At 38.5% G+C, this 25,969-nt stretch overlaps 1 long non-coding RNA gene across 3 annotated transcripts; it reads left to right on the plus strand.

The window, feature by feature from the left end:
• The first annotated feature begins 9,859 nt into the window (after positions 1–9,859).
• Positions 9,860–25,250, plus strand: LOC127088090 (uncharacterized). 3 transcript variants are annotated; one of them, XR_007790113.1, is made up of 5 exons: positions 9,860–10,270; positions 10,345–10,501; positions 10,615–10,942; positions 24,599–24,711; positions 24,943–25,250. It is a non-coding gene; the product is annotated as an uncharacterized LOC127088090 (long non-coding RNA). The 3 variants fall into 3 exon arrangements; XR_007790115.1 differs by lacking the exon at positions 24,943–25,250 and adding an exon at positions 24,802–24,902; XR_007790114.1 differs by lacking the exon at positions 10,615–10,942 and having other exon boundaries at positions 24,390–24,711.
• The last annotated feature ends 719 nt before the right edge of the window (positions 25,251–25,969 follow it).

The following is a 25,969-nucleotide window of genomic DNA, read 5'->3' on the forward strand; positions in this document are numbered from 1 at the left end:
ACCAAAGCAGGTTGATCTAGAGAAAAATCGATCCAAGGTGGAGACACATGTTAGAGCATTTGTGGCTGGGGGAAAATTTTATCACAAAGATGAAGTCCTTGAGGAAGAGACATGTTCAAACACATGATTTTGACTCAGATGTTGATGAAGATTGGGTTACCTTTATGGATTCAAGTGGTTGGTCTAAAGATCTTGTCTTAAGATTCCATGTGTTTTTTTGCTTAATTTGACCCTTGTATTTGGGCTTGATTTTGTTGCTCTGGATTTGTAATGGCTTGATAAATTTTTAGAAAGTGATACCAATAATTTTTCTGATGCTCTTGCATCTCGTTCAACATCTGGTAATTTTGGTTGACATTTGTCTACTTCTGATCTGTTGTATGTAAGTGCTAACATACTGACATTGGTGTTGACTGGCATGAGCTATAGTTAATTGTGCTAAATACATTTACCAAATTATAGCAATAAGGGGGAGTAATGGTGTGTAATGGAGTGGTGTTGACTGCTAACTACTTACTTTGTGGTAGTGACTAACTACTTACTTTATGAGTTGGTGTATGAATGTTGATTTTTGTTGACTGGCTCTACCGTGCTTAGTAATGACTAGTAACTAGTACTAATTGATGTTTTGAATCCGTGTGCACACATGCTGAAGCATTTGGCCCTCAAGTTTATGCGTGATGATTTCTTTGTGTGTTAGTAGTAGCTTATGAATCTTGACTACTGTCTATGAACTGTGTGTGCATGCATGACTAACTGGTCTTGAATGATTGCTTGTGTTAATTGTTTATGGGAGCATCATTGTGTGGATAATTGTGTAGCAACCACATATCTTCTAACTTTTGCTCCTATTGGTTTGTTGTGATGTGTGTTGATGCTGATATTTTTGTTGCTGCTATTGTTTGCTCTATGTGTGATGTGCTTAATGCTCAACTTATGATGCACATCTTGTATTTTTTGGAAGTGTTGTTTTGCCAAAATTTGTCAAAAGAGGAGATTATTGTTCCTTTTTGGATTGGCTACATTATGCAAAACAACATGGTATGAACACTTGTTGGACATGATGTTCTAGTTGGTGTACACATTTGGCCCCAACTGCCTTTTTGAAGAAAAGATACACGTGGGAACAGATGTCTCAATGTGTGGCCCTTGTCTACAGGACAAGATTGTTGTTGTATGCGCGTATTTTCCAATTATCTATAGCGTGTTTTTCTTTTACTTGTGCAACAAGGGTTGTGGCTATCTTTTAGCAATATAATTTGTTTGATTATTTAATTAAGATTAAATTTAAATCAAGGAGATTTAAATTTGAATTCAAATCAAATATTTTTGTGGAGTTGTTTTGGAGAAACAAATCTTAATTGAATCTCTACTATATATGGACAATATCACTACTAAATCCAAGGAGAAAAGCTTAGTTATTGATTGCTATATATAAAGACTATTTCCATGCATTGAAGACAACGAGCTTGAATGATATTTTGTGTTTTTAGGTTGAGTCTTTGTTTGTTTTAATTGTACACCACACTATTGCTTCATTCATATAATAAGGCATAGTAGTTGGTTTATTTAGTTGAGTTTTAATTAAACTTTTAACCATTATGATTATTCTTGTTCACTAAGGTTAGTGATTGAGAGAAAGTGAGAGGGGGTTCTCATATTTATGGGGAGACCTAAATAGAAATACATTGAGGGTAGAATTAAGAAAGTGGGAATTGAACAAGATACTTGTTCTTCTAAGACACTTTGTACTAATTCTATTAAAGAGTAAATTTTCTTTCTTGGGTATAGTGCCCACAGATGTAGGTGTTGTTTGATTTGAACAAGGTTAACAATCCTTGTGTGTTCTTTAATGTTTTTACTTTGATTCTTTATTATTGTAATATTATCTTAAATCTGGTTTAATAAGTTGGACAAGTTGTCTCAGACATCTGGTCCAACATCTGTCCACTGAAGAACATAATTTCAACTTGTATTCGAATACAAGAAAGTAGTATTTGAATGCAAGATTCCTAGTATTGTTCCTTTTGATTGATTGCATTAGGTAAAATAACATATGTACAAGATGTATTTTGTGCAGAGGCAACATGTGGAACAAGATATTCCAGCATGTGTTCCAGCATCTGACCTCAGTCTGTAGACCAAGATTTGTAAGTGAATTTGTGCGCGTTGGTGTGTGATTCCTTGAAGATATGTTGTTGTATCTTTTAGCAAATATTATTCGGTAAGATTTGCTAAAGAAATTTATTAATCCATAAGCTTGAAGAAGATTTAATTAGATATGGATTATTTAAAAAGATTTGGATTTAGTTTAAATAAGAAGATTTGATTGGATTTGCATTGAAGAAAAAATTTAATTGGATATGCTTTGAATATAGATTTGGTTCAGTTTTATCCAAGATTATGTTGAAGATTTAATTGAACAAATATTTCATGAAGAGATTTAATGAGATTTGTTTTAATTACAAGATATGGATTTACACTTAATGAGAAGATCTTCAACTCAAGATTTACAATTGTGGTCCAGTTTTAACAAGAGATTTATTCTGAATCCTTTAATTGAGAAATTGGAATAGTGATTTACATCAAGTAAAAAATTTATTTGAATTGTTTAAGATTCAAAATTCTATCATGAGGACAGATGTCGAACTGAATGTTCGAGCATGTGTGCAACATCTGACCCTTGTTACCAGATCATGATGATCTTATTTGGAGCGTATTTTCTGATTAGATCTCAATCAGATTTTTTTTGCTATTTGTTGCTATCTTTTAGCAATGTACTTATGTGGATTTGTTTGATTAAATTGGACGTGATCAAATCAATTTAAATAGATATTTAAATTTGAATCAAATCAAATCTTTTTGGAGGATATTTGAAAAACAGATCTTAACAGAATATCCTACAATTATGGACGTGATCAAGTGCCCATTGGAAATGCCCAGAGTTTGCATTGTTATTTAAAGAGACTCGAACCTAACATTTGAAGGGTGCAGGTATTGAAGATTCCTTGTGTTAGGGTTTATCTTTTGAGTCTTTGTTTGTGTTATCGTTTGTGCACCACTCTAGCGCTTTCATTCATATCTTAAAGCATAGTGTTTAGTTTGTTTAATTCTAATTCAACAATCATCATTTTGATTATTGTAGTGATCACATGGGATTAGGGATTGAGAGAAAGTGAGAAGGATTCTCATCATTACTACAAATAATATATTTCATGACAAAGCTTTCACCCCACCCAACCAAAAGCTGAGGTAAAATTTCAAGGTGCGTCATTTTTTTTTAATAAATATCGCATATTCCCTCGATTTCTAAATATAAGCGAGGGGGAAAATATTCAAGACATGCATGAATCCCAATAATAACAGTTTATATTTTTATTTCATTAAAAGTTATGTCTTTTTTTTTTAAAATTAATGATCTATTCCTTCGGTTATATTTAATAACCAAGGGATTATAATATCAGATTTTACTATAAAAGCACTCATTAATTATATTTTATCCTAAACCTAACTTATATGTAGTCGCTCCAAACTTCTAAACATCATTCTTTAGGATGAATTTTAAGACATAAAAAATCTTCAATGTTCTTCTATCTTGAAGAAAACATTTTTCTGCTCTTGCAATCCATCCCAACATAATGGTGTTGATGTTATTATTGTATTTTTAGAATAATCTTCCTATGTTGTCAATCAAAGAAAATATTGAGAAATTTATTGCTTTCCTCAGTTGATAATATTGAGAAATTTATTTTTAAACACAATCATTTTGTTCTCTTTCATGTGAAAGCATTTGCCATGAAAACATTTTCTCAAGATAATGAAAAATCTCTCTGGGATGGATTGCAAGTACAGAAAAAAATTCTCTTGATTGGAATAGATAACTTATCATAAATTTGAAAAGATTTGTTGTTCTCCAAGAATCCATTGTCAAAATCTGGATTTCTTTAAACAATTTATTTTAATATTTTGTGTAAACAATGTAACTTAAAAAAAATCCCCTCAGTTTTTTTATAGAAAACCAAGAGGTCTGTGTCGCCTGGGATAAAATATATTTTATTGTATTTTTCATCTAAAAAGAAACATTTTTTTACCTCAATTTTGAGTAATAACTGAGATAAAATATAAGCGTGTTTATTTAGTTTATTCATCGTCCTTAAACAAATCTTTTTCGTTCATTTAATGACTATCAACACTCAACACACTGCCATTAGTGATCCGTGTGAAACCTGAAACCCTCATTATAAAAGAATTTGAACATTAAAATTTGATAATGAAACATTTTACATGAAAATTTTGAAACTTAAAAAAACTTTTATTTTATTTGAGAAAATTTCTCTATGATGGATTGCAAGAGCATAAAATTATTTGGGTTCAAGGTTTGTGTTCTTAAATTATTATATAATTAAATATTTATTTTATTTATCTAACATTTTTCTATTTTATATCAGACGTTTGATCTTCCTCAAGATCAATGAAACGAGGATCCCCAACATTTTTTTCCCCCAAAATATTCATCATTTGTTCTTCACCGACAACGGTGACGATGAAAAACAAATATAATATTTTGTGTAAACAATGTAATATTATGTGTAAATAATGTAATTTGTAAATAAATTAATTTATTAATATTCTGTGTACACAATGTGAGTGCACCTTCCTATTAGAAATGTTTTGTATGATGTCAAAACTAGGACATTTTAGCATTTATGTATATTGGACGATATTCTTTGAGTCTAAATGTGCATCTTAGTATTAGGAAACTTATGAAAGGTTTAGAAAATGTTTCATGCATTAAAAACAAGTTTTTATGTGAAAACATGTTTATGTGTCAACACATACATGTTATGAGTCGACACATGTGGATCATTTTTAAAGGTTGTAGCTTATGCAATGCATCATTCGATACATAAAACATTTCAAGTCGACACATAGAAGAAAATTTCTCCTATGAGTCGACACATAGAGTTATGAGTCGACAGATGTGGTTCAATTTTAAAGCTTGTAGCTTCTATTTAATGTGCCGACTATGGATGGGTTTCAGGTTGACACATAGAAGAAAAATTTATCCTATGAGTCGACACATGACCTATACAGGCCAACACATGCATCAAATGTGTCTACACATGACCTACAAAGGTCGACACGTGCATTAAAAAATCTTGAAAAAATTGCATTTTTTCTAAACTTATTGCATTCCTTTTTGCCTCCAACTTACACACACATATATATACCTCATACATGCATCATTTGACATAAGAAGAAACCAGGAATATACGAAGAGTTATCTTCATCTTCAACCTATGTTCTATGCATACACACAAATAAATTACACATAATCATTTTTGGTTTAAGTTCCATCTAGAATCAGAGTTGATAATGTCCAATTTAGGATGCTAAATTGTAAGTTGGGTTAAGAATCTTTGGGGATTTCGAATAAGAAAACCAAGTTGGGGTTTTCCTTCGAGATCAATTGGTGATTTGAAGCTTTTGGACAAGATTATGCAAGTTGGATTCAGCCGAGTGAAAGCTTCGAAGAACAGTGGGTTCGGTCGAAGGAGTAACAGTAACCAGAGGATCATCTTGTTAAATCTTAAGTGACAAAAATTCTCAATTTGGATTCGATCGAGTGAAAGCTTTGAAGCACGGGGTTTCTTGCAAAGGAGTAGTGTGAGACGGTGGATCAAATTGGTATTATTGGGTGACTTGAGATCAAGGAAAGAGAAAGTGTTAGAATCAACATCAAGCATAGAGTTTGTGGGGTTGTCTTGTTACATTCCTCTTGTAAAACTAATTTTGCAAAGTAAGATTGATTATTTCAATTCGAGTTCGAATTAAGGGCAGATATACCCATAGCGAGACCGATTGGAGAACTGCCTAAACGAATCCTTATGTACTCTCTCTCTCTCTCTCTCTATATATATATATATATATATATATATATATATATATATATATATATATATATATATATATATATATATATATATATATATATATATATATATATATATATAAGAATTTAATTTATATACACTAGCAGTGTAAAGATTTTTTACACTGTCAGTTAATCACAACCATTGATTTATTTAAAATGTTTGATTTTTATTTTAACTATTTAAAAAGTAATACAAGCGGATGATTGTGACGCATTGACAGTGTAAAACTTTTTACACTGGCAGTGCATAACAATTAATCTCTCTCTCTCTCTCTCTCTCTCTCTCTCTCTCTCTCTATATATATATATATATATATATATATATATATATATATATATATATATATATATATATATATATATATATATATATATATTACTTTTCATTTGCAAATTGTTAAATTCGTAGATTGTGCGATCAATACGTTTGGTTAAAAAAATTATAACATTTTGAAAACTGTTTTGTTATGTTGATTACAATCGGTTAGATTGTAGTTTTTTTTTTCAAATCAACAAAGCCATAAAAAATTCTAAACGAAATTAATTGCACACAAGGTGTTTGATAATTTACCTCAATTACGTTTTTGTGTATTTTGTCATTGGAATTTGACTTCACTTTTGTAGCATTCAAGTTATTATTTTTAAAAGTATATTGATAAATTTGTTCTCATTATCATAACTTGATTATATATACGCATATCTGGGCTTTTTGATAGCGGTTCGGTTTAGACGATTTGATCCGGGTCATTGCCACTAGCCGTTAAATTTTCCAAAACAGTTATTGTAAAGTTTTTTAACTTGGGATCTATTCACCCCCCCTCTAGATAAGTCGCCTTCATCTAAAAAGTGGTATCAAGAACTCCGGTTAATTATGTGCTTCAGTATTCTCTTATTAGAAAATGGTTACCGAATCTAAAAGGGCGTACAATGGAGTGCCCATCTTTACTAGTGAAAACTATGGCTATTGGAAAACTTTTATGTGTATCTGTAGCGGTGTGTCGCATTACGCGAAAAACCGGCGGGAAAACAAGAACAACAGAGCCGCCACCGTGCGTTATTTATCCCAAAAGAGGGAAAGGAAACGCTCAGAGTAAACCTGGAAAAAGCATGGTCTCACGACCAAAGAGAATGGGATCGGGAGTCGGTTATGCGAAGGGAAGGTATTAGCACCCCTACGCATCCGTCGTACTCGACGGGATCCACGCACAATAGAAAGGAAAATGGTTGCTAAAACACTGCTCAAACAAACATCTATACGGGCTGAAAGAGACACAGGATTACAGACAAGATTGACTCGGCAGGACATCGCGTCCTGGGCCTACTTAGTCTATCAGGCATAGACATCAAAGTCTAAGTAGTTCGACCGGGGGAAACGACACGTGCTCGCTAGGATATCGCATCCTATGCATACGTATCTCCTTTGGACGAAGGAGAATCAGAGCATTCGTAGCTCGGCTAACACGCACACAAACAAATGCAGGCAAAGGCAAACATGGAGCCTGAATGCCAATCACTGGGCTTACATCAGCATCCGAACCCAAAACACACACAAGAAGGCAAACATGGAGCCTGAATGCCAATAACTGGACTTACATCAGCATCCGAACCAAACACACGCACACTGGAACCCGAACGCCACTCGATGGACTTACATCAGCTTCCAAGCACACAACAACACAAAACAAAGACACAGGCGGAAGAAGGGTCTCGATTGCAACTAGGGCAAGAGAAAGGGAAGGTCTCAATCGCAACGAGGGCGAGAGAAAAGAATTAGTGTTAGTTGTTAGTCAAACTCGACAAGACATCGCATCTCGTGCCTACGTATCTCATCTGGACATGAGAATCAGAGTTGCCGTAGTTCGGCTAAACTATTCCTGTTGGTTTGTGTTTTTTAAGTGGATAACGTCACTACGCAATCTACCGGATGCTCGACCTTTGGAGACTTACTCACCTGTAGTAGAAGGAGTTGACGTATCCTTAAGAGGGGATAATGTTTGTTTGTGTTTTAGGAAAGCTCAAGCAAGAAAGGAAGTCCTATATGAAGGAACCGTGCTACCTTAATTGTCATGCAAACGAGACTACGCGGAGTCTAGCAAACCTAGGGGATACAATCACACCACACAAACACATACAATATGAAATAAACACACCAACAAGGGGGCTCAAACATCAGGGCTAGGCTTTAGTCGAGGGGTCATATCAACCTCGACAAACAAGCCTCTGTATCAAGGTAAGGTTAGCTCTTAACCTTGCCATTGAGGGGCTAAGGTGAAGCTGATGAAAGGAGAGTGAAGATAAGACTTCACAGCTCTTATCCCTGGTCAGGGAGAGCTTCAGACAAAGGAGTGTGGGTCCAGAATGTGGGAACCCTTCTACACTCGAGACTCTAACACAACTGTACATTGTACAAGATCTTGGGTTTGTGTCCCAATGCATCAACACAGTGGTGTGAGCAGAGGGACGACTCAACAGAATAGTGGGAGATAGATTGCATATCTCTTTGATCCACCAATTGCCTCATCGAGGTCTTTACCTGCTTGGCACAAAAGTAAACAATCACAAACATCGCCTCTTAAGGAGGACTTCAGACAGGTGCCTGGCCAAGTAACAGGCCAGGTCTTCCAGACTACATGGAGTCAAGAATGTTATACCTCAGTGCAAATTGCTTATCAAGCAAAGCAAAGCAATATTAGCAACTAATGTACCTGAAATCAATCAAATATCATAAGTATACTAATCACACAACTAAACAGCAAATGGTTCACAGTTAACTATAAACAGACAAACACAAACCAATGCACCAAAGTACAAGCCATTAAGGCTCAAACTCAAATATCAAACCCTGCAAAACAAAGTCAAAATTAGCTATATACAAGTCACAAGTCAACTCCAATGGAGGCACATCATCAAGCATAGGCCATTTGTGCTATTAACCTGAAACACAACTCAAAAGTGAGATCACAAACCACTAGTCCAAGACTAGGGTCAAAATGAGATAAAAAAATCCAAAACTGACCATGAAACTCATTTAATCAAGAGATAACACGTCCTAAAACTAAGGGAGCATGCAAGATTGAATTATTTCTAAGCCTAAGGGTAGAATAGTCATTTCACAGTTATGGATTAATATTGAATTAAATTTCTATTTACGAAAGTAAGTTCTATTTAAAGTCAATTAGAACTAAACTAAATTTAATATTTCTTTTTAATATTTTTTTAACATTTTTTAATTAACTCTAAAGTTCTAAAACTATTATTTCTAAAAATTATTCTAATTCTAATAATCTAATTAACTAACTCTAAAATCTAATTACCTAAACCAGTAGCCTAAATTTAATATTGCTAATTAATTTCTAAAATCTATTAAATCCTATTTAAGACTTTATTCTAATATTCTAATTCTAATTTGACAACTAATTAAAATGGTTTCCAAATTCTAAAATTAATTTCTAATTGTCCTAAACAAACTCTAATCCTAATTTTCCTAATTAATTTCTACAGTTATTGTATTTCTAAAAAACATTTCTAATACTAATCCACCTAATTAACTCTGAAGTTAATCCTAATACTAATGTATTCAATGTAACAGTCCTAAGATTAATTTCTAATTATTATTTAATTTTAATTCTGATTCTACAATTACTCAAGCAATATTCTAAAATCATTATTAAAAAAACTATTCCTAGCATTACTCTAACTATATCCTATCAATCCTACTTATTACTAATTATTCTAAATAACACCTAATCCTCTAATTACGCTAGTTACAAACTTAATTAACCTAATTATATACTAATTGATACTCTAATTAAACCAAAATCAGTTAGAATTCAACAAAAAAACTTGGAAGAAAACCTGAATTGGACTTTTGATCTGTGGGGGTGTAGTAGGAAAACGCACGGGCCTTGGACTCAAACGGCCACAGTTGAATGGAGAGAGTCCGTGTACAACCTTCACGTAAGCTCAAATTGGACAGGGGAAAAGCACTTATTCAGAGAAGCTCTTGTGACGCGTTTGGATTCTTGGATTCCGGCGCCTTCAACCACTGCGTTCACGAGGATTTAGCACAAGCCGGGAGAAACGATCAACTCCAACACAACAATGCGTTATCCTTCTCACAGAATTGACTTCAACGATTATTACGATTCAAGGATTCAAGAACTCGCGGTGTTAAGCAATCCACCATGGTTCGCGATGTTCGATCTTTATTGATAGTTCAGATACTCGAAGATCCGCGATTCATCTCACTCCATTATCGTATGTGCGGATGGAAGAAAAACCACATCGAAATCGGATCGGAAAAACTTACCAGATTAAAGCTCCAATTACAATTAGGTACGAATCTTCCTCTTTCTCTGTTTCGGTTCCTTCTACTGCTTCTTCAATTATCGGTTTCTTTCTGATTGTAGCTTCTCACCAATTCCGTTACGAGTTGCGAGCTTCTACGGATTTTGTTGAAGATTCTTGGTGGATGATGAAGGCCTCGCTCGCATCTCCGCTTTGAGATGAAGACGAAGACGTAATACCGGTATTGCCGATCGAAATGAAGAAGAAGTCTCTTGGATCGTGAGTTTCCGATTATTCCGATCTCTTCTGGATTTCTCTTTTCTATTATTTCTTCTTTTTTCTTCTGCTTATCACTTCCGAGAAAGGAGATAATTGCTGCAGAATTGTTGCAGGATCTTTGGCGGTTCGGTTGTGATGATGATAAATTAATGTGGAAGAATTGAAGAGTGAAGATTGGAAGCGGTTGAAGGTTTCGGTGAACGGAGATTACGGTTACGGTTACGGATTCGTAGTGGTTGAAGGCTTGGCTATGGAGTTTTGGAGTTTTTGATGAAGGTGATTGTGAATTGAAAAAAAACGGTTACGGTTACGGTGGTTGAAGGTTTTGGTTGAAGGATTGGAAGAGTTTGTGATGAAGTTTGGAAGAAGAAGATTGGGAGAGAGGAAGAAATGAGATTGAGTCTGTTATGTGGAAAAATCTGGAAGTGTAGTGAGGTGAAGGTTTTGATTTTTTTTAGAGTTATGAGATTAAGATTAGAAGAAAATTCTGTTATTTGGTTGTGAAATTTTTCTGTTATTATGCAGGTATGGAATTGCATTCCCAGCTTGGCTTGTGCACTTTTTCTTATGTTGGCTCGCTCGGAGCAGCTTTTTGCTTGTGTATTTTGCAGGTTTTTTGTATCGGCTTATGCGGCTTGAAATCTCATTTGCTGTTATGTTTTGCAGTTTGAATAGCAGCTTGAAGTGTAGCTTGGTTTTGATGCCTTGGCTTGGCTTGGCAGTTATTGTGCAGGATTTTGTTTTTGGATTTATGCAGAATTTTATAGCAGAATTTTTATATGCATTTTATGCAGAATTTTTGATGTGTTGCTGAATTTTGATGTGTTGCTGTTAAATGCAATGCAGAATTTTTAATGCAGAATTTTGTTCATTTGTAATGCAGAATTTTTAATGCATTTTAGTTTTATACAAATGGATATGGGTATGATTGGATAATGGCAATTGATTTTATTAATTGGAATAATAAAATGAAATATGGGTGAATTGGAAGATGATTTGGATGAATAAACTTGGATATTAACAATGAAATTGAATTGGATTTGAAATGGATATTGAAAATGGGTAATGAATGGGGATTTGAAAATTGTTTAGAAACATGGGTTAATTTGGAAAATGATTAATGGGCCAAACTTATGGACTTAACAAAAAAAATGAATGGGCTCAATGCAATCACGATTAAGTTTCCACAACCAAATCAACTTTTCCGTAATCAACTAGGATCATCCAACTCAACTTGAATTTCCAAGATTAATTCGAGAAAAGAACAAAATGATTTCTAACCTCAAATTCTTCAAGATAAGTATTTGTAATGACAAATGAACTTCTTTGGGACATGAAGGAAGCGTCTCAAACCATCTCTCGACCTCCTAGCCCTTAGTTGACTTACAATTGACTTGTATGGACCTCAGATGACTTGGTCACGCACTGTGGACTTTGAGCCTTCAACACTTGGCCAAAATGCATCAGAAAGAACCTTGGATCACGTAAGCGCTCTAGAACACCCACAGACCTTTTCCATCATGAAAATCCCTTGCTCTCTTGCACAGATGACTTCTTCTGATCAGTCTTGCCTGATAAAATGCAATATGCTATGCAATGCTAAGGCAACGTTAATGACCTAAAAAATGAAATGAATGTACAAATGGGAGGTGCAAATTTGAGGTGCTACAGCTGCCCCTATTCAATCAGCTGGGAACCCGAACGGATGAGAGCAACGGCTGTCAGACTTTCAGGGTAAACAGGGATTGAATACCAAGAACCGTAGAATTTGCACAATGCTGGGATTTGTCTCTTTTCTTGTTGTTTTTCTTCTTTCCAAAGCACAACCACATCCAAACATCGACACACGATGAATGGGAACAGAAATCTCAACTAGATGCCAACGGACAACTAGGAAACACTCAACGTTTACCAAGACCAACGGAGAGGTAAATCCACATGGGGACAGGTACAACTAGACGTCATAGGACGAATAGGGAAAAACTCAGCGTTTACCAAGACCAACGGAGAGGTAACCAATCATTATTGAATGACTGGAAGGATAGTGATACAACCATACGTCAGCGGACGAAATGGGAAAAACTCAACGTTTACCAAGACCAACGGAGAGGTAACCAAACATCATTGAATGACTGGAAGGATAGTGATACAACCATACGTCAGCGGACGAAATGGGAAAAACTCAACGTTTACCAAGACCAACGGAGAGGTAACCAAACATCATGGGATGAATGGGAATACTCGACCAGACGTCATAGGACGAAAGGGAGAAGCTCGACGTTTATCGACACCAACGGAGAAGGAGAAAACTCAACCAGACGCCAACGGACGAAAGGGAGACTCGACCAGACGTCATCGGACGAAAGGGAGAAGCTCGACGTTTATCGACACCAACGGAGAAGGAGAAAACTCAACCAGACGTCATAGGACGAAAGGGAGACCACAACCGGACACCAAATAGGACGTCTACTGGGGATTCTGGCTGGGAAATCAACCAGACATTAATGAATGACTGGGAATAGGGTATACAATCAGACGTCATCGGACGAATGAGAAAAACACAACGTTTATCGAAACCAACGGGGAGGTAAATCCACTTGGGGAAGGGTACAACTAGACGTCATAGGACGAATAGGAAAAACTCGACGTTTATCGACACCAACGGAGAGGAGAAAACTCTGAGGGGAATCATATGGTATTACCAAATGATCTGTAGGGAATAAGCAACTAGACATCATCGGACGACTAGGAAAAACTCGACGTTTATCGACACCAACGGAGAGGAGGTTCAACTGGGGAAGACCCTGTGGGGAAGGATATCAACTATACGCCAACGGACGCATAGGAAAAACTCGACGTTTATCGACACCAATGGAGAGGAGGAAACTTCACTAGGGAAGGGACGACGTTACGAACATCGAAAGAGGATGTTTACAGACATCAAAAGAAGACCAGACACTACGCATGACTGGGAAAGCACCGAAAGATGGTGTTTTACCGACACCAAAGAAGACCAGACACTACGCATGACTGGAAATCACCGAGAGATGGTGTTTACCGACACCAAAGAAACAACACACGCGGGTGCTGATAGGATACTGGCATCTACAAGATGACAGGGCAAGGCTAAACACTTGCAGGGGATCTCACTGGGGAACAAGGTCACTAGCAGTGAGCAAACAGGGAGGAACACCACAGATACCGGGTTGTAGGTATGAAACGGGTGACCGACCAAACGTGAATTGGTTTGTGTTCCAAAACACTCAACATCCTGAAGAGGGCTAGAAAAGCAGTCTTGTTAAAGGACGGACATTCGATTCCACAGGGAATACGAATCTTACTCAACTGGGGAGGACGACTTCGACCCAAGAGCGCATGAGACATATTATCTATAGCCGTCAAAACGTAGATAACACACTCGCATGGGAGATTATCCATAACCGGGTTGCAGGTTGTTAGATGGATAAACGACCGACATCATCCTGAAGAGAGCGAAAGCAAACTTGTTAAAGGATGGACATTCGATTCCGAACAAAGGAATACGAATCTTACTTAACTGGGGAAAACAATCAAAAGACTGACCAGAGAGTGCATGAGACATATTATCTATAGCCGTCAAAACGTAGATAATAGACTCGCATGGAAGATTATCCATAACCGGTTTGCAGGTTGTTAAATGGATAAATCAACCGACATCATCCTGAAGAGAGCAAAGGCAAACTTGTTAAAGGATGGACATTCGATTCCGAACAAAGGAATACGAATCTTACTCAACTGGGGAGGACGACTTCGACCCAAGAGCGCATGAGATACATTATCTATAGCCGTCGAAACGTAGATAACATACTCGCATGGAAGATTATCCATAACCGGATTGGTTGTAAAATGGATAAATCGACCGACATCATCCTGAAGAGAGCGAAGGCAAACTTGTTAAAGGATGGACATTCGATTCCGGACAAAGGAATACGAATCTTACTCAACTGGGGAGGACGACTTCGACCCAAGAGCGCATGAGATATATTATCTATAGCCGTCAAAACGTAGATAATACACTCGCATGGAAGATTATCCATAACCGGGTTGTAGGTTGTTAAATGGATAAATCAACCGAAAAGAAAGGCATCGGGGTACCAGGACCAGGTATGCAAAAGATGACCAATCAAAAAGGGTAAACTACCAACACTACCAGCAAATGGTGAATGAAAGAGAACCCGCTGGGGACAAAGTTGCTGACTCGGAGCAAGTATCCAAAAGGAAGGGGAAGACCCACTGGGGACAATACTGTTTGATCAAGGCAAGTATCCAGAGGGGACAAGACTATCAATACCGCAAACCGGGTACTGATAACTGCAAAGAGGGGATTACATCTACCGGTTAGTAGGCAGAAAACCACAGAAAAAGTAACCGTCATCAATCAGGATGAGCACAGAGGGTTAACTCCACCAAGGGGAGAACGTGGGATTTTACAACTACCAGCTTGTAGGTAGAAAACCACAAAGATAGGACTTACAACTACCGGTTTGTAGGTAGAGGCCAAAAAACAGTCTACTGAGAGACAGAGTGAGAAAAAAGGATTTACAACTACCGGGTAGTAGGTAGAAGACCACAAAATCCGCCAACAATCAGAATGAACCACAAAGGTTACCTCTGCTAGGGGATGAAAGTGGGATTTTACAACTACCAGCTTGTAGGTAGAAAACCACAAAGATAGGACTTACAACTACCGGTTTGTAGGTAGATGCCAACAAATTCTGCTGAGGAAAAGATGAATGAGCGCCGGTTAGTGAGCAACTATTCATTTATGCCCCAGGGAAGCACAAGAGACAGTCAATGGAAAGCCAATTTAGGATCGATCCAAAAAGGCATACTGAATCAAGACTCATCCTAATGAGGAAAGAACTCAATAGGGAAAACCCATCCCAAAGGGAGGGAACGGAAACAACCGTCATCCACGAGGATCTAACTCAGTGGGGAGTGCAGAAGGAAACGACAGACACTTTCTGCCTAAAGGGTAGACTCTACATGGAGAGATCGGACACACCCACATCTACTAGGGGAGGATCCACTTGGTAGAACCAGGTTTTCTTTCACCAACGGATGAGGAAATAAACCTCTGTGGGGTACCAATCCTGAATGCTGTCAGGGGCAATTGTAGCAAGAGTGTTGTACAGATGTCGAACAAGAATCTGCCTCTGGCGGGGATACGGTCTGGTGAGTAACACATGAATGCATATGTTTGAATTTTTCTATGGCGTAATGCTCCATATTGAATGGAAATGCTACGCAATTTTGAGGATGCAATGATTACTATATGCAAAATGCAACATGATGAAAACTCCGCCGGGGAGCCCAAAGATCAGATACTCCAACTCTGTGGGGAGACTCTGCTTGAAGAAATCTGCTTGAGGAAAACTCTGCAGGGAGAGCACCGACTTCTCACTTATGCTGGAGAACAGAGATACTGAGCGTCAACCAGATCTCTGGTGAAAATAGACAGGCATTGATAAAGTCCATCATGTCAACAACTCTGTTGAGGAATCTATCCAAGGGAAATGACAGAGTACTGGGATGTCAATCCAACAAGTACCGAATCTTCCAAAGACAAGCACCCATGTCGGGGAGAGGGGAAGACTGCTCTGCTGGAGAGACGAAAGTTGAAGTCTTCAATAAACACTCTGCTTGGGGAACTGCCCCACGACAGTATTTCAACAACAACCTTGCTGGGGATGCCCCACAATAGGGTTCACACAGCCCTCTACTGGAGATGCCCCACAATAGGGCTGACAGGGACTTGGAGGAAGAATATTGCACTGCCGGGGACATGAAGATGAACAACTTCAACCAACACTGCACTGAGCAACCTTGCTGAGGAGAAACCACAAGAGGTTCTACAGGAAAGAGATACAGTTATGCTCGAGATACGAACAAATGTCTTACCTGTTGGTAATCACACCACCCTTGGGAGAGCACTGCAGGTCTGCTAAGTATCCTTCCATCATTGTGAATGTTCACTTTGTTTAAGAACAATTTTGTGAAAAATTTGTTTATTTTGAAAACAATGATACTTTATCAATTAAAACATGCAAAACATTTGTTGAGTTGAAACAAATAAGAGTGCAAATAATTGGATAAAAGCTCAAATCGATGTGATGGAATGGTAGTCTGCAAAGGGCGAGACTCCATAGATCTGTACAAGTTTGAAATCGGTGATGTATATTGGAGAGGGCTACATTGAACATAATGACCTTTCCTCTACCATTCCGAATTTTCGATGTATTCAAAGCTTCAGTCGACGATGAATCGAGAATCCCTGACGGATGACAGATGTAGAGCACAGTCTTGTCAAGACGCAGTTACTTGCCAAATCCCTAATTTCTGCCTAGATTGCCCCAGTGCGAGGTGCTCAATCTAGTGGGATGCAAATTCTTTTTTTTTCAATGTCTCCAATTTTTGCCTGGATTGCCCTTTCGGGTTTTCAATCCACCGAGACGCTCCTTTTTTGCCTAAGTCGCCCTTTGGGGTGTTCGACTTAGCGAGCTGTTTTGCCTTTTTTATTTTTTAGGCTAAGTATTTCTTGACTGCATCTGGGATTCACAGGACGAGTGAACTTCTCCATCCATTGTTGTAAGTGTCAAAGCATTGCCTGAAAAGCTTGACAACATATGGACCTTCATAGTTTGGGGTTCACTTGCCCCTGGAATCGGGCACGAAAGACAAGACTTTCTTGAGCACAAGGTCACCTTCTCGGAACACACGAGGCTTGACCTTCTTATCGAATGATTTCTTCACTCTCTGTTGATGTAACTGACCATGACACATGGCAGTTAATCTCTTCTTCTCGATTCAGCATCAGTCAACTTGGGACTTTGAGGGTGCTATTTTTCTTTTGTTTTTTTTTCTTCTTTTCTTTCTTTTGATTTCTTTTTTTCTTGGATATTGCACCCTTTTTTTTCTTTTTTGTTAATGCCTCAGTTGGCTGTTCTGCTGATTCTCGAGATGCAGCTGAGTGATCTTCTTTTTTTGCTCAAGAAGTCGGGAAATCTCATCAGGAATCCTTTCAACATCATCTTCTTCCGCTTCGAATACAGGGAATTCAAAATTGGGAGATGACGTCCGATCATTATGTTCAATGGGTTTAAGAAACAACCTGCATAAATGATTTGATATGAAAAGCTTTTTGGAAATCAAACAAGACAATCGTTATGCAGATGAAAAGATTGCTTTTATTCTTGTTTTTAGGGTTTTTTGTGATCACCAATTTCATGCAAAAAGCGAAAAGGGAAAACAATTGGAAAAACAACTGTTTAACGTGCTTTTATTTGAATGAAAATATCATTGCACAAAATGTTGCCAACAAGGTCATCACTTCTCCTTTTGGCATGGGAGAAGGGTTTTTAAACAAAGTGATTATTACTCTGACTTATGAACAACTGTAGGAAAGCCCACAGTGACCCAATTGTGATAGATCCCACCAGGGATAACAACTGTCGGAATCTTTTGCATCAGAAGCCTCTGCTTTTGAACAACCCTCTTTGTCGAAGACCTCGGAAGACAAGTCAGTGCCAGCCCGTGACTTGTTATCTTCAAGCTTGATTAACATGGGGGCCCAAGTCTTCAAAGTTCAGAATACCTGACCTCACGAGGTCTTGAACCTTCATCTTCAACTGAAAGCAACTATCCACATCATGACCAGGAGCACCCGAATGATACACACACTGCTGCTCAAGCCTATACCACCACCGGGGGTTGACGGGTACGGCCGGCGGGTCTCTGGGAGTAATCAAGTTCCGCTCTATCAAAGAGGGATACAACTCTGAGTATGACATAGGGATCGGATCAAAAATGATCCTCTTCCTCTCATTACTCGCATTGGCTTGATTATCATAGGGAGGCTGGTAAGCCTGCTGTTGAGGAAGATGTTGCTGGTGTTGATATTGCTGAGTTGGTCTTCTCTGTTGCTGTTGGGTTGCTGGAATAGTCACAGCGGCGGCCTGACTATATTGTCCTCTGTTTGCACTCCTCCGACGGTGCACAGCATTTGTTTCACTTTCTCCCCTTTTGGGTGCCCCAGAGAATGGCTTCTTAGAATTCGAAGAACTTGAAGAGTCAGGATCTTGTATCTTTCCTGCTTTGATAAGACTCTCTGTTCTTTCTCCACAGACAACAACATCAGAAAAGCTACTGAACGGGCAACTTCCCATGCGGTCCATGAACACACCTTGCAAGGTTCCAATGAACATGTCAGTCAGCTCTCTCTCCAACATAGGAGGTTGCACTCTAGCGGCTAGCTCACGCCATCTCTGGGCGTACTCTTTGAAGCTTTCCTTGGATTTCTGACACAAACTCTGCAGTTGAGTTCGGCTCGGCGCCATGTCCATGTTGTGCTTGTACTGCCTCAGAAAGGCTTCACCCAGATCTTTCCAGCTTCTAACTGATTCTCTTTTCAGATCCATGTACCAGTCCAAAGACGCTCCAGACAGACTGTCTTGGAAAAAGTACATCCACATCTTTTCGTTGTCAGTGTAAGCAGAGATTTTCCTGAAGTAAGCCTGCACATGGGTGCGAGGACAGGAAGTACCATTATACTTTTCGAATGAGGGTGCTTTGAACTTGTACGGGATTCTCAACCCCTCTACCAGCCCCATATTGGTAACATCAAATCCGAGGGAGTTCTGACATTCCATCGCACGGATCTTCTCAGCCAGGGCATCGACCTTGCGATCCCTATCCTCGACTCTGACCACCTCATCATCTTCACTCAGCATTGTGAACATGTCCTCTTGTCTGTCGACAATAGGAGCAGGGTGACGAACAGGAGCCCGGATAGCTCTAGCGTTGACCTCTGCAGCAAGAGGCTGTCCATTGATCCTGATTCCTCTCAACTCATCCCCGACGGCATAGTCGTTAGTGGGAGCAGCAACATTGACATTCTCATAAGCAGGTGCAACAACAGGCGAAGCACGGTTGGACGTCTGAATCACAGTCTCTTGTCTCTGAACCAGGGCTCTGAGCTCTTCCTGACCTTGAGCAACCCCCTGCATCATTGACATAAACTGGGCCATGCTCGCCCTCATCTCAGCCGACTCAGTCTGAACCTGATCCATATTCCTCTGATGGTTGAGTCTGGTTGAATACCGATGCAGTCTCTGATTAGCTATCCTGCCTGACATGGGAACCAGAGTGAGAAGTCGGAACACTAGAACACCTGTTATGCAATATGACGTGAGTATGATGTTAATGCATATGATGCACATGATAATGATCATTTCTCAGGCATTCAAAGAGCCTGATTCATCTTCAGAAGATAGCAATCTGCAGCAACGGCACAGTATACAAGAGCAATGAGTACCGAGTGAAACCAACAATTTCATCTGTAAATGAGCACCCGGATCTATCAGTGAACAGACTCTGGAATGTACCCGAGAAATGCTATGCATGCAGAGATTAGCTTTTTCTTTCTCTTTTGTTTTTTTATTGCATTTCTTTTGAAAAATAAATATGCTATGATGCACACGATGCGGACACGACTGGCAAGCTGTGCATCTCTGAACACAGGATCGAAGCTTCGGCTCGAACTCTGATCACAATCATCTGAAACCCAAAGTCAACTGGTCAACTGTCATCTGAACCCAATCCGAGAAACCGAGTCACCAACAGGAATACACTGAGTCACCAACAGAACTCTGAGTCACCAACAGTCACCATCTGTACCTGTTAAAATGATCATTCCCTCCCCACTCACGGGTGTCATCTAGGCCAGGGTAAGGTCGAGAGAAACGCAGGATAAACAACCCTTTCAAGAATATCATCCTGTGCACACCAGATGTATGCACCGATAATACCCCATCAGAGTCTGAACTGCTCGTGATATCGATGTTCCGCTAAGTGGCGTACACCACCCGCTTCCCATGAATCACTCTATTCCTAGGTTTCCTAGATTACACTCATAGCCTGGGTATTGGGCCTTTTACCTCATGGAACTCCCACCCCAAACAGAGAAACAAAGCCAGCACAACAGATGAATATGAATGAATGCAAACATTAATGCACACATTGAATGCAAACAGTAAATGAAATGAATGCAATAAATATCAGCAGATAGCAACCAAAGCCCTAACCTAGAGAGCGCTAGGAGAGACTCGCTCGGGGAAGATGGACCAGCAAAAGGTCAACTTCTCTTTGATCCCCAGCAGAGTCGCCAGCTGTCGCATTACGCGAAAAACCGGTGGGAAAACAAGAACAACAGAGCCGCCACCGTGCGTTATTTATCCCAAAAGAGGGAAAGGAAACGCTCAGAGTAAACCTGGAAAAAGCATGGTCTCACGACCAAAGAGAATGGGATTGGGAGTCGGTTATGCGAAGGGAAGGTATTAGCACCCCTACGCATCCGTCGTACTCGACGGGATCCACGCACAATAGAAAGGAAAATGGTTGCTAAAACACTGCTCAAACAAACATCTATACGGGCTGAAAGAGACACAGGATTACAGACAAGACTGACTCGGCAGGACATCGCGTCCTGGGCCTACTTAGTCTATCAGGCATAGACATCAGAGTCTAAGTAGTTCGACCGGGGGAAACGACACATGCTCGCTAGGATATCGCATCCTATGCATACGTATCTCCTTTGGACGAAGGAGAATCAGAGCATTCGTAGCTCGGCTAACACGCACACAAACAAATGCAGGCAAAGGCAAACATGGAGCCTGAATGCCAATCACTGGGCTTACATCAGCATCCGAACCCAAAACACACACAAGAAGGCAAACATGGAGCCTGAATGCCAATCACTGGACTTACATCAGCATCCGAACCAAACACACGCACACTGGAACCCGAACGCCACTCGATGGACTTACATCAGCTTCCAAGCACACAACAACACAAAACAAAGACACAGGCGGAAGAAGGGTCTCGATTGCAACTAGGGCAAGAGAAAGGGAAGGTCTCAATCGCAACGAGGGCGAGAGAAAAGAATTAGTGTTAGTTGTTAGTCAAACTCGACAAGACATCGCATCTCGTGCCTACGTATCTCATCTGGACATGAGAATCAGAGTTGCCGTAGTTCGGCTAAACTATTCCTGTTGGTTTGTGTTTTTTAAGTGGATAACGTCACTACGCAATCTACCGGATGCTCGACCTTTGGAGACTTACTCACCTGTAGTAGAAGGAGTTGACGTATCCTTAAGAGGGGATAATGTTTGTTTGTGTTTTAGGAAAGCTCAAGCAAGAAAGGAAGTCCTATATGAAGGAACCGTGCTACCTTAATTGTCATGCAAACGAGACTACGCGGAGTCTAGCAAACCTAGGGGATACAATCACACCACACAAACACATACAATATGAAATAAACACACCAACAAGGGGGCTCAAACATCAGGGCTAGGCTTTAGTCGAGGGGTCATATCAACCTCGACAAACAAGCCTCTGTATCAAGGTAAGGTTAGCTCTTAACCTTGCCATTGAGGGGCTAAGGTGAAGCTGATGAAAGGAGAGTGAAGATAAGACTTCACAGCTCTTATCCCTGGTCAGGGAGAGCTTCAGACAAAGGAGTGTGGGTCTAGAATGTGGGAACCCTTCTACACTCGAGACTCTAACACAACTGTACATTGTACAAGATCTTGGGTTTGTGTCCCAATGCATCAACACAGTGGTGTGAGCAGAGGGACGACTCAACAGAATAGTGGGAGATAGATTGCATATCTCTTTGATCCACCAATTGCCTCATCGAGGTCTTTACCTGCTTGGCACAAAAGTAAACAATCACAAACATCGCCTCTTAAGGAGGACTTCAGACAGGTGCCTGGCCAAGTAACAGGCCAGGTCTTCCAGACTACATGGAGTCAAGAATGTTATACCTCAGTGCAAATTGCTTATCAAGCAAAGCAAAGCAATATTAGCAACTAATGTACCTGAAATCAATCAAATATCATCAGTATACTAATCACACAACTAAACAGCAAATGGTTCACAGTTAACTATAAACAGACAAACACAAACCAATGCACCAAAGTACAAGCCATTAAGGCTCAAACTCAAATATCAAACCCTGCAAAACAAAGTCAAAATTAGCTATATACAAGTCACAAGTCAACTCCAATGGAGGCACATCATCAAGCATAGGCCATTTGTGCTATTAACCTGAAACACAACTCAAAAGTGAGATCACAAACCACTAGTCCAAGACTAGGGTCAAAATGAGATAAAAAATCCAAAACTGACCATGAAACTCATTTAATCAAGAGATAACACGTCCTAAAACTAAGGGAGCATGCAAGATTGAATTATTTCTAAGCCTAAGGGTAGAATAGTCATTTCACAGTTATGGATTAATATTGAATTAAATTTCTATTTACGAAAGTAAGTTCTATTTAAAGTCAATTAGAACTAAACTAAATTTAATATTTCTTTTTAATATTTTTTTAACATTTTTTAATTAACTCTAAAGTTCTAAAACTATTATTTCTAAAAATTATTCTAATTCTAATAATCTAATTAACTAACTCTAAAATCTAATTACCTAAACCAGTAGCCTAAATTTAATATTGCTAATTAATTTCTAAAATATATTAAATCCTATTTAAGACTTTATTCTAATATTCTAATTCTAATTTGACAACTAATTAAAATGGTTTCCAAATTCTAAAATTAATTTCTAATTGTCCTAAACAAACTCTAATCCTAATTTTCCTAATTAATTTCTACAGTTATTGTATTTCTAAAAAACATTTCTAATACTAATCCACCTAATTAACTCTGAAGTTAATCCTAATACTAATGTATTCAATGTAACAGTCCTAAGATTAATTTCTAATTATTATTTAATTCTAATTCTGATTCTACAATTACTCAAGCAATATTCTAAAATCATTATTAAAAAAACTATTCCTAGCATTACTCTAACTATATCCTATCAATCCTACTTATTACTAATTATTCTAAATAACACCTAATCCTCTAATTACGCTAGTTACAAACTTAATTAACCTAATTATATACTAATTGATACTCTAATTAAACCAAAAACAGTTAGAATTCAACAAAAAAACTTGGAAGAAAACCTGAATTGGACTTTTGATCTGTGGGGGTGTAGTAGGAAAACGCTCGGGCCTTGGACTCAAACGGCCACAGTTGAATGGAGAGAGTCCGTGTACAACCTTCACGTAAGCTCAAATTGGACAGGGGAAAAGCACTTATTCAGAGAAGCTCTTGTGACGCGTTTGGATTCTTGGATTCCGGCGCCTTCAACCACTGCGTTCACGAGGATTTAGCACAAGCCGGGAGAAACGATCAACTCCAACACAACAATGCGTTATCCTTCTCACAGAATTGACTTCAACGATTATTACGATTTAAGGATTCAAGAACTCGCGGTGTTAAGCAATCCACCATGGTTCGCGATGTTCGATCTTTATTGATAGTTCAGATACTCGAAGATCCGCGATTCATCTCACTCCATTATCGTATGTGCGGATGGAAGAAAAACCACATCGAAATCGGATCGGAAAAACTTACCAGATTAAAGCTCCAATTACAATTAGGTACGAATCTTCCTCTTTCTCTGTTTCGGTTCCTTCTACTGCTTCTTCAATTATCGGTTTCTTTCTGATTGTAGCTTCTCACCAATTCCGTTACGAGTTGCGAGCTTCTACGGATTTTGTTGAAGATTCTTGGTGGATGATGAAGGCCTCGCTCGCATCTCCGCTTTGAGATGAAGACGAAGACGTAATACCGGTATTGCCAATCGAAATGAAGAAGAAGTCTCTTGGATCGTGAGTTTCCGATTATTCCGATCTCTTCTGGATTTCTCTTTTTTATTATTTCTTCTTTTTTCTTCTGCTTATCACTTCCGAGAAAGGAGATAATTGCTGCAGAATTGTTGCAGGATCTTTGGCGGTTCGGTTGTGATGATGATAAATTAATGTGGAAGAATTGAAGAGTGAAGATTGGAAGCGGTTGAAGGTTTCGGTGAACGGAGATTACGGTTACGGTTACGGATTCGTAGTGGTTGAAGGCTTGGCTATGGAGTTTTGGAGTTTTTGATGAAGGTGATTGTGAATTGAAAAAAAACGGTTACGGTTACGGTGGTTGAAGGTTTTGGTTGAAGGATTGGAAGAGTTTGTGATGAAGTTTGGAAGAAGAAGATTGGGAGAGAGGAAGAAATGAGATTGAGTCTGTTATGTGGAAAAATCTGGAAGTGTAGTGAGGTGAAGGTTTTGATTTTTTTTAGAGTTATGAGATTAAGATTAGAAGAAAATTCTGTTATTTGGTTGTGAAATTTTTCTGTTATTATGCAGGTATGGAATTGCATTCCCAGCTTGGCTTGTGCACTTTTTCTTATGTTGGCTCGCTCGGAGCAGCTTTTTGCTTGTGTATTTTGCAGGTTTTTTGTATCGGCTTATACGGCTTGAAATCTCATTTGCTGTTATGTTTTGCAGTTTGAATAGCAGCTTGAAGTGTAGCTTGGTTTTGATGCCTTGGCTTGGCTTGGCAGTTATTGTGCAGGATTTTGTTTTTGGATTTATGCAGAATTTTATAGCAGAATTTTTATATGCATTTTATGCAGAATTTTTGATGTGTTGCTGAATTTTGATGTGTTGCTGTTAAATGCAATGCAGAATTTTTAATGCAGAATTTTGTTCATTTGTAATGCAGAATTTTTAATGCATTTTAGTTTTATACAAATGGATATGGGTATGATTGGATAATGGCAATTGATTTTATTAATTGGAATAATAAAATGAAATATGGGTGAATTGGAAGATGATTTGGATGAATAAACTTGGATATTAACAATGAAATTGAATTGGATTTGAAATGGATATTGAAAATGGGTAATGAATGGGGATTTGAAAATTGTTTAGAAACATGGGTTAATTTGGAAAATGATTAATGGGCCAAACTTATGGACTTAACAAAAAAAATGAATGGGCTCAATGCAATCACGATTAAGTTTCCACAACCAAATCAACTTTTCCGTAATCAACTAGGATCATCCAACTCAACTTGAATTTCCAAGATTAATTCGAGAAAAGAACAAAATGATTTCTAACCTCAAATTCTTCAAGATAAGTATTTGTAATGACAAATGAACTTCTTTGGGACATGAAGGAAGCGTCTCAAACCATCTCTCGACCTCCTAGCCCTTAGTTGACTTACAATTGACTTGTATGGACCTCAGATGACTTGGTCACGCACTGTGGACTTTGAGCCTTCAACACTTGGCCAAAATGCATAAGAAAGAACCTTGGATCACGTAAGCCCTCTAGAACACCCACAAACCTTTTCCATCATGAAAATCCCTTGCTCTCTTGCACAGATGACTTCTTCTGATCAGTCTTGCCTGATAAAATGCAATATGCTATGCAATGCTAAGGCAACGTTAATGACCTAAAAAATGAAATGAATGTACAAATGGGAGGTGCAAATTTGAGGTGCTACACGGTGTATTCGTCACTTTATGGT

This window comes from Lathyrus oleraceus, chromosome 5, assembly GCF_024323335.1.
Source record: "Lathyrus oleraceus cultivar Zhongwan6 chromosome 5, CAAS_Psat_ZW6_1.0, whole genome shotgun sequence".
In the NCBI taxonomy this organism is placed as follows: Eukaryota; Viridiplantae; Streptophyta; class Magnoliopsida; order Fabales; family Fabaceae; genus Lathyrus; species Lathyrus oleraceus.